Source organism: Salvelinus namaycush, chromosome 14 (genome assembly GCF_016432855.1).
Source record: "Salvelinus namaycush isolate Seneca chromosome 14, SaNama_1.0, whole genome shotgun sequence".
Lineage (NCBI taxonomy): Eukaryota > Metazoa > Chordata > Actinopteri > Salmoniformes > Salmonidae > Salvelinus > Salvelinus namaycush.
This window is the reverse complement of record NC_052320.1, coordinates 18,639,456-18,652,137: the sequence shown is the minus strand read 5'-3', so window position 1 is coordinate 18,652,137 and position 12,682 is coordinate 18,639,456. Positions and strand designations below refer to the sequence as shown.

Sequence of the window (12,682 nt, the reverse complement as noted above, 5' to 3'; positions counted from 1 at the left end):
TTAAAATATCACCATTGATAACAATGACAAATTAACAAAAAATTTACATTTGTTTATTTCCTTACATTAGAGATGCGCAGCAGCCATTGTCGTCATCTAAATATGCTCCAAATTCAGAGTCTGAATCCGATTCTGTTGAACACAGAGCCATAGATTCGATTTTTTGTTGTTGTTGTTTTTATTAGGATCTTCATTAGTCTTACTAGGGTCCGACACATAACGAAAAAGAACAGGCAAAAGACTTTACAATTTCTATACATTTAAAAACATCAACATGTAGTGTACTTGTGTGTGCGTGTGTATGCATCTATCAGTTAAACATACAGTGCATTGGGAAAGTATTTAGACTCCTTGACATTTTCCACATTTTGTTACCTTACAGCCTTACTCAAAATTATTATATATTTTAAATCTCATCAATCTACACACAATACCCAATAATGAGAAAGATTTAAAAATATATATTTTTGCAAGTTAATAAAAAATAAAAAATAAAAATAACTATGTATTCAGACCCTTTACTATGAGACTCGAAATTGAGCTCAGGTGCATCCTGTTTAGATTGATTACCCTTGAGATGTTTCTACAACTTGATTGGAGTCCATCTGTGGTAAATTCAATTGATTGGACATGATTTGGAAAGGCACACACCTGTCTATGTAAGGTCCCACAGTTGACAGTGCATGTTAGAGCAAAAACCAAGCCATGAGGTCAAAGGAATTGTCCATAGAGCTCCGAGATGGGATTGTGTCGAGGCACAGATCTGGGGAAGGGTACCATAAAATGTCTGCAGCATTGAAGGTCCCGAAGAACACAGTGGCCTCCATCATTCTTAGATGGAAGAAACACCAAGACTCCACAGAGGAACTCTGGAGTTCTGTTAGAGTGACCATCGGGTTCTTGCCCGGCCAAACTGAGCATCGGGGAAGAAGGGCCTTGGCCATGGAGGTGAATAAGAACCCGATGGTCACTCTAACAGAACTCCAGAGTTCCTCTGTGGAGATGGGAGAACATTCTAGAAGGACAACCATCTCTGCAGAACTCCACCAATCAGGCCTTTATGGTAGAGTGGCCAGACAGAAGCCACTCCCAGTAAAAGGAACATGACAGCCCGCTTGGAGCTTGCCAAAAGGCACCGAAAGAACTCTCAGGCCATGAGAAACAAGATTCTCTGGTCTGATGAAACCAAGATTGAACTCTTTGGCCTGAATGCCAAGCGTCAAGTCTGGAGGAAACCTGGCATCCTCCCTATGGTGAAGCATGGTGCTGGTAGCATCATGCCGTGGAGATGTTTTTCAGCGGCAGGGACTGGGCGACTAGTCAGGATTGAGGATAAGATGAACGGAGGATCCTTAATGAAAATCTGCTCCAGAGTGCTAAGGACCTCAGACTCAGACTCCCACCCGTAGCACGCGCTCCAGCAGGTATATTTCACTGGTCATCCCCAAAGCCAACTCCTCCTTTGGCCGCCTTTCCTTCCAGTTCTCTGCTGCCAATGACTGGAACGAATTGCAAAAATCGCTGAAGTTGGAGACTTATATCTCCCTCACTAACTTTAAGCGTCAGCTGTCAGAGCAGCCTACCGATCGCTGCAGCTGTACATAGCCCATCTGTAAATAGCCCATCCAACCAACTACCTACCTCATCCACATATTTGTTTTTGTTTTTCTGCTCTTTTGCACACCAGTATTTCTACTTGCACATCCTCATCTGCACATATCACTCCAGTGTAAATTGCTAAATTGTAATTATTTCGCCACTATTAGCCTAATTATTGCCTTTCCTCCTTACTTAATTTGCACACACTGTATACAGATTTTCTATTGTGTTATTGACTATACGTTTGTTTATCCCATGTGTAACTGTGTTGTTTTTGTCGCACTACTTTGCTTTATCTTGGCCAGGTTGCAGTTGTAAATGACAACTTGTTCTCAACTGGCCTACCTGGTTAAATAAAGGTGGAAAAAAATATATAATAATAAACTCTGGTGAAGATTCACCTTCCAACAGGACAATGCAGAAGTGGCTTTGGGACAAGTCTCTAAATGTCTTTGAGTTGCCCAGCCAGAGCCCTGACTTGAACCCGATCGAACATCTCTGGAGAGACCTGAAAATAGCTGTGCAGCAACGCTCCTCCTCCAACCTTACAGAGCTTGAGAGGATCTGCATAGAAGAATGGGAAAAACACCCAAATACAGGTGTGCCAAGCTTGTAGCGTCATACCCAAGAAGACTTGAGGCGGTAATTGCTACCAAAGATGCTTCAACAAAGTACTGAGTAAAGGGTCTGAATACTAATGTAAATGTTATATTTCAGTTTTTATATTTATATAAATTAAAAAAGTAAAGTGGTCTGAATACTTTCCGAATGCACTGTACATGTCAATACATACACACAAAAAGTAGGTCACATAAGGGAAAGGCATTGTGCCGAGAGGTGTTGCTTTATTTGTTAAAAAAAAAAAAGTTTTGCGGTTCACTTGCGCTATATGAGATGGAAGGGAGCTCCATCCAATCATGGCTCTATATAGTACTGTACGTTTCCTTGAATTTGTTCTGGACCTGGGGACTGTGAAAAGACCGCTGGAGGCATGTCTGGTAGGGTAAGTGTGTGTGTCAATCATGTGTGTAAGTTTACTATGCAAACAATTTGGAATTAATGTTTCTTATTTAAAAAAGCAGTCAGTCTTTCCTCAACTCTTTGCCAAGAGGGACTGGCATGCATAATATTGATATTAGCCCTCTGATTGCAATGAAGAGCAAAACGTGCAGCTTTGTTCTGGGCCAGCTGCAACTTAACTGGGTCCTTCTTTGTAGCAATTGACCATATGACTGGACAATAATCAAAATAAGATCAAACTAGAGCCTGCAGGACTTGCTTTGTGGAGTGTGGTGTCAAAAAGCAGAGTATCTCTTTATCACACACAGTTCTCTCTCCATCTTTACAACCATTGAATCAATATGTTTTGACCATGACAGTTTACAATCTAAGGTAACACCAAGTAATTTAGTCTCCTCAACTTGCTTAACAGCCACACCATTCATTACCTGATTCAGCTGAGGTCTAGAACTTAGGGAATGATTTGAACCAAATACAAAGCTCTTAGTTCCAGAGATGTTTAGGATCAGTTTATTACTGCCCACCCATTCTAAAACTGACTGCAACTCTTTGTTTATGGTTGTAGTGAATTCACTAGCAGTGGTTGCTGACGCGTATAGAGTTGAATTATCAGCATGCATGGACACACAGGCTTTATTTAATGCCAGTGGCTGGTCATTGGTAAAAATAGAAAAGAGTAGAGGGCCAAGAGAGCTGCCCTGTAGTACACCCCACTTTACATGTTTAACATTCGAGAAGCTTCCATTACAGGAACCCCTCTGTGTTCTATTATATAGATAGCTCTGAATCTACAATATGGCAGGTTGAAAAGCCATATATAAAAGCCAACAGTAAAGCTCCCACAATCTTCTTATTATAAATTTCTTTCAACCAATCATCTGTAATTTGTGTCAGTGCAGTACATGTTGAGTGCTCTTCTCTATAAGCATGCTGAAAGTCTGTAGTTAATTTGTTTACAGAGAAATAGCATTGTATTTGGTCAAACACAATTTTTGTCCAATAGTTTGCTTAGAGCTGGCAGCAAGCTGTTAGCAGAATGACTTTGGCTTCCCTCCAGGCCTGAGGACAAACACTTTCCTCTAGGCTCAGATTAATGATATGACAGATAGGAGTGGCTATAGAGTCAGCTACCATCCTCATTAGCTTTCCATCTAAGATTAGAGAGAGTCAATTAGTACAAATACACAGACAGTAACAGTGAGAAGAGGGTGACAGGTTATCATACCTCCGTCCTCGCTGTGTTTATACCAGCCAAACTTCTTCATCATTTTCTTCTTGGCAACAGCAGCACCTTATTAGGAGACACAAAGGTAGAATATATAGGTGCGAGGCTGTGTTTGTGTGTGGGTACAGTTATATGTTTGTATGTATGTGTGTGTGTGTGTCTCTCTCTTAGGCAGTCAGTTAACCATACGTTTGTTTCCTTCCTCATCCACATCCTCGGCCTCGATGAGCCAGTCCATGTAGCCACACATATCCTCCTCCATCTGCTTCTTATTCTGGGCGTCCTGCAGCTCTCCACGAGCCACAGCCTTCTCTCTTTCCTTGGAGAACTCTCTGTACACACAGACATGCACGCATTTACGCACACACACATATAGAGGGTCATTACACAACCTACACTCGGACAAAGCCTTCACACACAAATCTAAAACAAGACAAACATATACACACACTTCAACTCACTCACCCGCTCAACACTCCCAATACAAGGTTGAGTACGAAAAACGAGCCAAAGATGACCAGAGAGACAAAGTAGACCCAGGGCATCTCAAAGCCAATTGCATCATTCATCTGCAGGAATGCAGAGAGAGAGAGAGAGAGAGAGATAGAGGGAGATGAAGCATTCTTAATCAGACACTGCACACAGGGTACAGATGTCAATTCAACTTATATTCCACGTTGGTTGATTTAAGCAGTGTACCCAGTGGGTGTGTTCCATATTTATATGAAGATAGAGAATTTGATCAGAGGAGGACAGACGTCGGATCTTAATTTGAGCCAGTTTGCTACAGCGGGAAAATAATCCTGCAGCAACAGGAGATGTGAATTATTAGGTGGATTAGAATGCATTTTGCAGGGATTGATACATTTTCCGAAAGGGAAGACTGAAATGTCAAAGTGGAAATTACAAACTTCAGAAGCCTCAAATACACTACAAGTTAAGATCCTAAAAGGGAAAAAAAGGACTAGTGTGCATCTGAAATGGAACTATTTTTCCTATGTAGTGTACTACTTTGGACTAGAGTCCACAATGCCCACAGCTTTCTGGTCAAAAGTAACGCACTATAGGGAATAGGGTACCATTTATAAAAAATTAAGTCTGATGTTACCCAGTAGAGCACATCGGTCCAGCCCTCCATGGTGATACACTGGAACACAGTCAACATGGCAAAAAATATGTTGTCGAAGTTGGTGATCCCACCGTTAGGCCCCTCCCACGGTCCTCTGCACTCTGTCCCATTGCCAACACATTCCCGCCCGTTTCCAGCAAATGCACACGGTGTGGGGTCATCATCCACGTTCAGTTCTGGGAGAGAGGACAACATGGGGAGGTCAATCATCGTGACAAATATATTTGTCTTCGTAAAAAGATGAAATCCAGGCTTCCAAAGCATTAATTGATAACAAACTTCTACAGTATGTAAATAACTTGTTTTTCCCCAGTCTGTGTACAATGACTGTGTGTACAATGACTGTGTGTACAATGACTGTGTGTACAATGACAGTAACATTGTTATATAGTGTTTGAATGTGTATGTACAGTATTGAGCAGTGTATATGTATATAAGTATAATTGTATTATTATTATTATTATTATTCTGTTGTAAAAGTGGAGTCTGTACCTGTGCCCACGTAGAAACAGGTCTTGTGCATCCTGCCGAGGAAGAGCTCCAGGCCGATGATGGCATAGATGATGATGACAAACATGACCAGCAGACCAATGTGCAGCAGGGGAACCATGGCTTTCATGATGGAGTTCAAGACAATCTGGAGACCTGGACACACACACACACACAAACACAGCAGAGAGTTTTACTGAAACACACACACACACACAAACACAGCAGAGAGGGGTTTTACTGAAACACACACAAACTTACTGGGCACTCCAGACACCAGCCTAAGGGGTCGCAGCACCCTAAAGGCTCTAAGAGCTTTGACATCCAGTCCTCCTGGTTTGCCTGCTGCATGATGGGAATCTCCAGGCTTGTGGTCAGCCGTCCCCTCAGCAACCACACTGAACAACCTGCAACAACAGCCACACAACAATCAGTCAGCACACAACAATACAGCAAAAACACCATAAATAGAAAGGAGGGGGTAACAGAAGTGGAATGGAGACATGAGCTAGCATACCCGACGACGACGATGACAAAATCAAGCAAATTCCAGCCACTGCGGATGTAGGCGCTGGGGTGCATAACCAAGCCATAGGCCAGGATCTTAGTGAAGGTCTCAATGGTAAAGATAACTAGGAAGATGTACTCTACTTGTTCCTGCACTCACAGAGAGGAAGAAGATGGCATGGTCAAATACACATACTTCTAAATTTGTCTGTTTACTGTAATCAGTCAAGAGCAAAGACAGATGTTGGGAAAATTAGGTAAAGACAATTTACAAGATGTCTGTGGAAGTTCATTATGCAGGGTTAATATGCAACTAATATCCTAATGAATATATTATATGTAGGGATGTATTGTTTTAATGTTGATATACACTACAGGTCAAAGGTTTTAAAACACCTTCTCATTCAAGGGATTTTCTTTATTTTTAATATTTTCTACATTGTAGAATAAGTGAAGACATTAAAACTATTAAATAACACAAATAGAATCATGTAGTACCAAAAAAGTCTTAAACATATTCTTCAAATAGCCACCCTTTGCCTTGATGACAGCTTTTAAACTCTTGGCATTCTCTCAACCAGCTTCACCTGGAATGCTTTTACAACAGTCTTGAAGGAGTTCCCACATATGCTGAGCACTTGTTGGCTGCTTTTTCTTCACTCTGCGGTTCGACTCATCCCAAACCATCTCAATTTGGTTGAGGTCGGGTGATTGTGGAGGCCAGGTCATCTGATGCAGCACTCCATCACTCTCCTTCTTCATAAAATAGCCCTTACACGGCCTGGAGGTGTGTAGCGGCATTGTCCTGTTGAAAAACAAATGATAGTCCCATTAAGCCCAAAGCAGATGGGATGGCGTATCGCTGCATAATGCTGTGTTAGCCATGCTGGTTAAGTGTGCCTTGAATTGTAAATAAATCACAGACAGTGTCACTAGCAAAGCACCCCCACACCATAACACCTCCTTCTCCATGCTTTATGATGGAAAATACACATGCGGAGACCATCCGTTCATCCACTCCGCGTCTCACGAAGACATGGCGGTTGGAAACAAAAATCTCCAATTTGGACTCCAGACCAAAGGACAAATTTCCACCGGTCTAATGTCCATCGCTCGTGTTTCTTGGCCAAAGCGAGTCTCTTATTATTATTGGTGTCCTTTAGTGGTGGTTTCTTTGCAGAAATTCGACCATGAAGGCCTGATTCACACAGTCTCCTCTGAACAGTTGATGTTGAGATGTGTCTGTTACTTGAAGTCTGAAGCATTTATTTGGGCTGCAATTTCTGAGGCTGGTAACTCTAATGAATTTATCTTCTGCAGCAGAGGTAACTCTGGGTCTTCCATTCCTGTGGCGGTCCTCATAGGAGCCAGTTTCTTTATAAAGCTTGATGGTTTTTGAGACTGCACTTGAAGAAACTTTCAAAGTTCTTAAAATGTTCCGGATTGACTGACCTTCATGTCTTTAAGTAATGATGGACTGTCATTTCTCTTTGCTTCTTTGAGCTGTTCTTGCCATAATATGGACTTCGTCTTTTACCAAATAGGGCTATCTTCTGTATACCCCCCTTACCTTGTCACAACACAACTGATTGGCTCAAACGCATTAAGGAAAAACATTCCACAAATGAACTTTTAACAAGGCACACCTGTTAATTGAAATGCATTCCAGGTAACTACCTCATGACGATGAGTGTGCAAAGCTGTCATCAAGGCAAAGAGTGGCTACTTCGAAGAATCTAAAATATATTTTGATTTGTTTAATACTTTTGTGGTTACTACATTATTCCATATGTGTTATTTCATAGTTTTGATTCTACACTGTAGAAAATAGTCAAAATAAAGAAAAACCCTTGAATGAGTAGGCATTCTAAAACTATAGACCGGCAGTGTATCTACTACATGCGGGGCGGAAGGCAGGCACCGTCACGTTGATGGCATATATAGGTCAAAATGTGTGCACAGGAGTAAGGAGCCATAATAAGCCTGTCACTAGAGCGCTAGTCAGTAACCCTGGGCCAAATGCATCCTTATGCTGCTCATCTCTGGCACCACAGTCACTGGGCTTCTATGTCAGGCTGGAATAGAAAGGCAGCCAAAACCTGGCCATATCATCCTGGTCAAGCAAGGTGATGTGACAGATTAGAAGGATAAGCTATAGTAGTATAATGAATGCATGAAGACATAGTGTATCACTATAGCAGAGAGGGGGTGGGGGAGGATTATGGGGAAGCGTCAGACTTCAGCCTCTGTTTCCTCCCCACAAATTCTAATCCAATAAAGGGATCTACTCCAAGATCTATAAAGGGATTTAAGGAGAGTACTATCCAACCACTGTCCTGCCCCACAGCCAAGCAGATGGACTACACTGACCCAGCATGATGATCTGCAAGGTTGTGTTCAGCGCCATGGCATAGATTTGACATATACCCTGATGAAGACAGCTTGTCTGTCGAAACGATGGTCATAAATATTTTTGCATCTGAGCTCCTAGAGTGTGCGGTTCTCCTTTATTTTTTTAAGTGTTCCACTCCGCTAGCCAGCACCTCGCCTAAATAGGTGTGCGTTTCTTTCGCCTATAGATAGATTTTACAAGTGTCTGGAACTCTATTGGTGGGATGAGACGCCATTCTTTCTCGAGAAATTCCGTCATTTGGTGTTTTGTTGATGGTGGTGGAAACGCTGTCTCAGGCGCCGCTCCAGAATCTCCCTAAGTGTTCAATTGGGTTGAGAGCTGGTGACTGAGACGGACATGGCATATGGTTTAGATCCTTTTCATGCTAATCAAACCACTCAGTGACCACTCCTGCCCTGTGGTGGGGGCATAACCATGATAGCCAAAATAATGGCAAAAATAATGGCCTACCCAGCATTTTTATACATGACCCTAAGCATGATGGGATGTGTGGAAGCACCTGCTTTCAATATACAGTTGAAGTCAGAAGTTTACGTACACTTAGGTTGGAGTCATTAAACTTGTTTTTCAACCATTCCACAAATTTCTTGTTAACAAACTATAGTTTTGGCAAGCCGGTTAGGACATCTACTTTGTGCATGACACAAGTAATTGTTCCAACAATTGTTTACAGACAAATTATTTCACTGTATCACAATTCCAGTGGGTCAGAAGTTTACATACACTAAGTTGACTGTGCCTTTAAACAGCTTGGAAAATTACAGAAAATGATGTCATGGCTTTAGAAGCTTCTGATAGGCTAATTGACATAATTTGAGTCAATTGGAGGTGTACCTGTGGATGTATATCAAGGCCTACCTTCAAACTCAGTGCCTCTTGCTTGACACCATGGGAAAAGACCTCATACCGCTCAGTAAGCCAAGACCTCATACCGCTCAGTAAGGTATGAGGTCTGTCTCCTAGAGATGAACGTACTTTGGTGCGAAAAGTGCAAATCAATCCCAGAACAACAGCAAAGGATGTTGTGAAGATGCTGGAGGAAATGGGTACAAAAGTATCTATATCCACAGTAAAACGAGTCCTATATCAATATAACCTGATAGGCCGCTCAGCAAGGAAGAAGCCACTGCTCCAAAACCGCCATTAAAAAAGCCAGACTATGGTTTGCAACTGCACATGGGGACAAAGATTGTACTTTTTGGAGAAATGTCCTCTGGTCTGATGAAATAAAATAGAACTGTTTGGCCATAATGACCATCGTTATGTTTGGAGGAAAAAGGGGGAGATTTGCAAGCCGAAGAACACCATCCCAGGCGTGAAGCATGGGGGTGGCAGCATCATGTTGTGGGGGTTCTTTGCTGCAGGAGGGACTGATGCACTTCACAAAATAGATGGCATCATGAGGGAGGAAAATTATGTGGATATATTGAAGCAACATCTCAAGACATCAGTCAGGAAGTTAAAGCTTGGTCGCAAATGGGTCTTCCAAATGGACAATGACCCCAAGCATACTTCCAAAGTTGTGTCAAAATGGCTTAATGACAACAAAGTCAAGGTATTGGAGTGGCCATCACAAAGCCCTGACCTCATTTTGTGTGGGCAGAACTGAAAAAGTGTGTGTGAGTAAGGAGGCCTACCAACCTGACTCAGTTACACCAGCTCTGTCAGGAGGAATGGGCCAAAATTCACCCAACTTATTTTGGGAAGCTTGTGGAAGGCTGACCGAAACATTTGACCCAAGTTAGACAATTTAAAAGGCAATGCTACCAAATACTAATTGAGTGTATATGTAAACTTCTGACCCACTGGGAATGTGATGAAAGAAATGAAAGCTGAAATAAATAATTCTCTCTACTATTATTCTGACATTTCACATTCTTAAAATAAAGTGGTGATCCTAACTGACCTAACACAAGGAATCTTTGCTAGGATTAAATGTCAGGAATTGTGAAAAACTGAGTTTAAATGTATTTGGCTAAGGTGTATGTAAACTTCCAACTTCAACTGTACTTTGTATCCCTCATTTAGGCAAATGTTTCCTTTATTTTGGCAGTTACATGTACATAAACTACAGTGGAATTGTTTTCTATAAGAGATCACAGATCAGATCATGTCCTCTGCCATAGAGAGAGGGGGGAGGGGTAGAGGGGCTTACATGGGGATGGAACAGATGGTCAGTGTTTAAGTATCATTGTCTCTTATACGGTCACCTGATCTGAGTCAGACCCCCAACTTTTCCTCTTTAAAGGGGCAATCAGCAGTAAAAACAATAACAAAGCGTCTTCTCCGCCCGTTTCGATAAAAAGCTGAGGGATGGGGCTGGGGAAATGTAACCACTCTCAAATTCAGAGACAGAGCTATGGATGCATGTGTAACTAGTGTGAAATGGCTATCCAGTTAGCGGTGCGCGTTAGTGGTGTTTCAGTCGTGACATCACTCGCTCTGAGACCTTGAAGTAGTTGTTTCCCTTGCTGTGCTGCGGTAATTATGCTTCTTGGGTGACCTTTGACAATGTGTTCAGAGGGTCCCTGGTTCGAGCCCAGGTTAAGGCAAGGAAAGGGACGGAAGCAATACTGTTACATTAGTGCTGTGACCCGGATCACTCAGTTGGGCTCTGCCCAGCTGCTGGGGTTTCTGTGGAGAAGGAGGAGGTCAAAGGGGGTTGAGTGTAACTGGAGTGAAATGGCTTGCTCGTTAGCGGTGCGCGCTAGTAGAGTTTCAATCGGTGACGTCACTCGCTCTGAGACCTTGAAGTAGCTGTGGCTTTTGTGGAGCGATAGGTAATTATGCTTATTGGGTGACTGGTGTTGATGTCTTCAGAGGGTCCCTGGTTGAAGCCCAGGTTGGGGCAAGGAGAGGGACGGGAAGCAATACTGTTACACAAGGACTGACCATCCATGATATCAGTATTATAGTTTTAACCATGTTTTGAGGCTATAAAGTATTTGTTTACTTTTATTTTGTTTACAAACAATGGATTAAAACAAGCTGATATTTTGGGTTCTGATCGGATATGACAGTTGAACTGAGTTCATGTGGGATTTATACGTTATATTGTTGAGGAATCAATGGGTACATAGCAATACAATACATGGATGTAGAAATTGCAGATTGCCCCTTTAACGGCATTATTCTTTAGGATTACACCCCTACCTACCCCTACACCCCACATCTCACTTCATAAAATACCTCCAGGCTTTCCTGAAGTTGTTCAAATACTTTGAGCATTTGCTTGTGCCTGCCTAGAGTCCCAGATGGGTTTTGCACTTTTAGGAGTATTCCACTGATTCAATTGTGCCAAGTAAGCTCAGCTAAATTAGCTAAGATTTCAAATACAGTATATCTATTTGAACCCAGGTTTGGCCATTATATAGCACTCCCAATAAGCCAGCCTCTATGATCTCCCTGACTGACACCTCAGCCTCTATATCAGCTGCCTTGCACCAACTCACCAGGTTGTGGTTGGTGGAATTGGAGTCCTCCTCTGGGAAGGGTTTAGATACACCCAGGGCCACACAGTTGGCAAAGATAGCAAGTAGAATGAAAATATCAAAAGGTCTGCAGGACCACAGTTAAGGGTAAATACTACACACCACAGTGAATGCATGATTGATTTACAGTTTTTCTCAATTGCGTACAAGCAATTTTGGGATCTGCGTTTAAATGTATTGCAGAACAGCAATGATCAAATGCTCAAAATACATTTACAAAACGTCTGATAATTTTCTTGCCTTTGTACCTGACGTGCATATCTTAGACCACCTTTTGAAAAACGTTAAATACAAATGTCATCAGTAAATACAAAATTCACTGTTAGGTGTTTTTTTCACAGACATTGTCTTCATTAGAAGAGAAATGTGTGCAATTATCTTCACTGTTTCCTGCTATCAGTAAATACTACTGCACAAAAGTCCAAATCACCCCATCAAGGTCATTCCATGTACTGTACAATGTAGGGAAAGATCTAGGCAATGGAGACTGTCTAATTTGTATGATTTTGTACAATATTGCTGACATGCAGATGTAGAGAATGAATGAGCTTACTTTCTAAGTATCTTTGAGTCATCATCTCTAATATTGTGACCTTCTATTATAGAGGTTTGCTTTGGTGTGGACTGAGGCCTCCACATTCATATCAGTTGTGTTACTCCATTGTATTCACCTTTCCTTATTTATATTGTGGATTGTGTTTCTGTGTGCCGATGTAAAGTCTACAAAACTGTGAGCAAACCAGCCTATGTATTGAACACATGGAATTGAATTGTGATAATATCAATATCAATGAATGAATTCTGCACAC

At 41.8% G+C, this 12,682-nt stretch overlaps 1 pseudogene; it reads right to left on the bottom strand.

The window, feature by feature from the left end:
• The window catches only part of LOC120058636, a 38,011-nt pseudogene that overhangs the window by 16,923 nt on the left and 8,406 nt on the right, over positions 1-12,682 (bottom strand).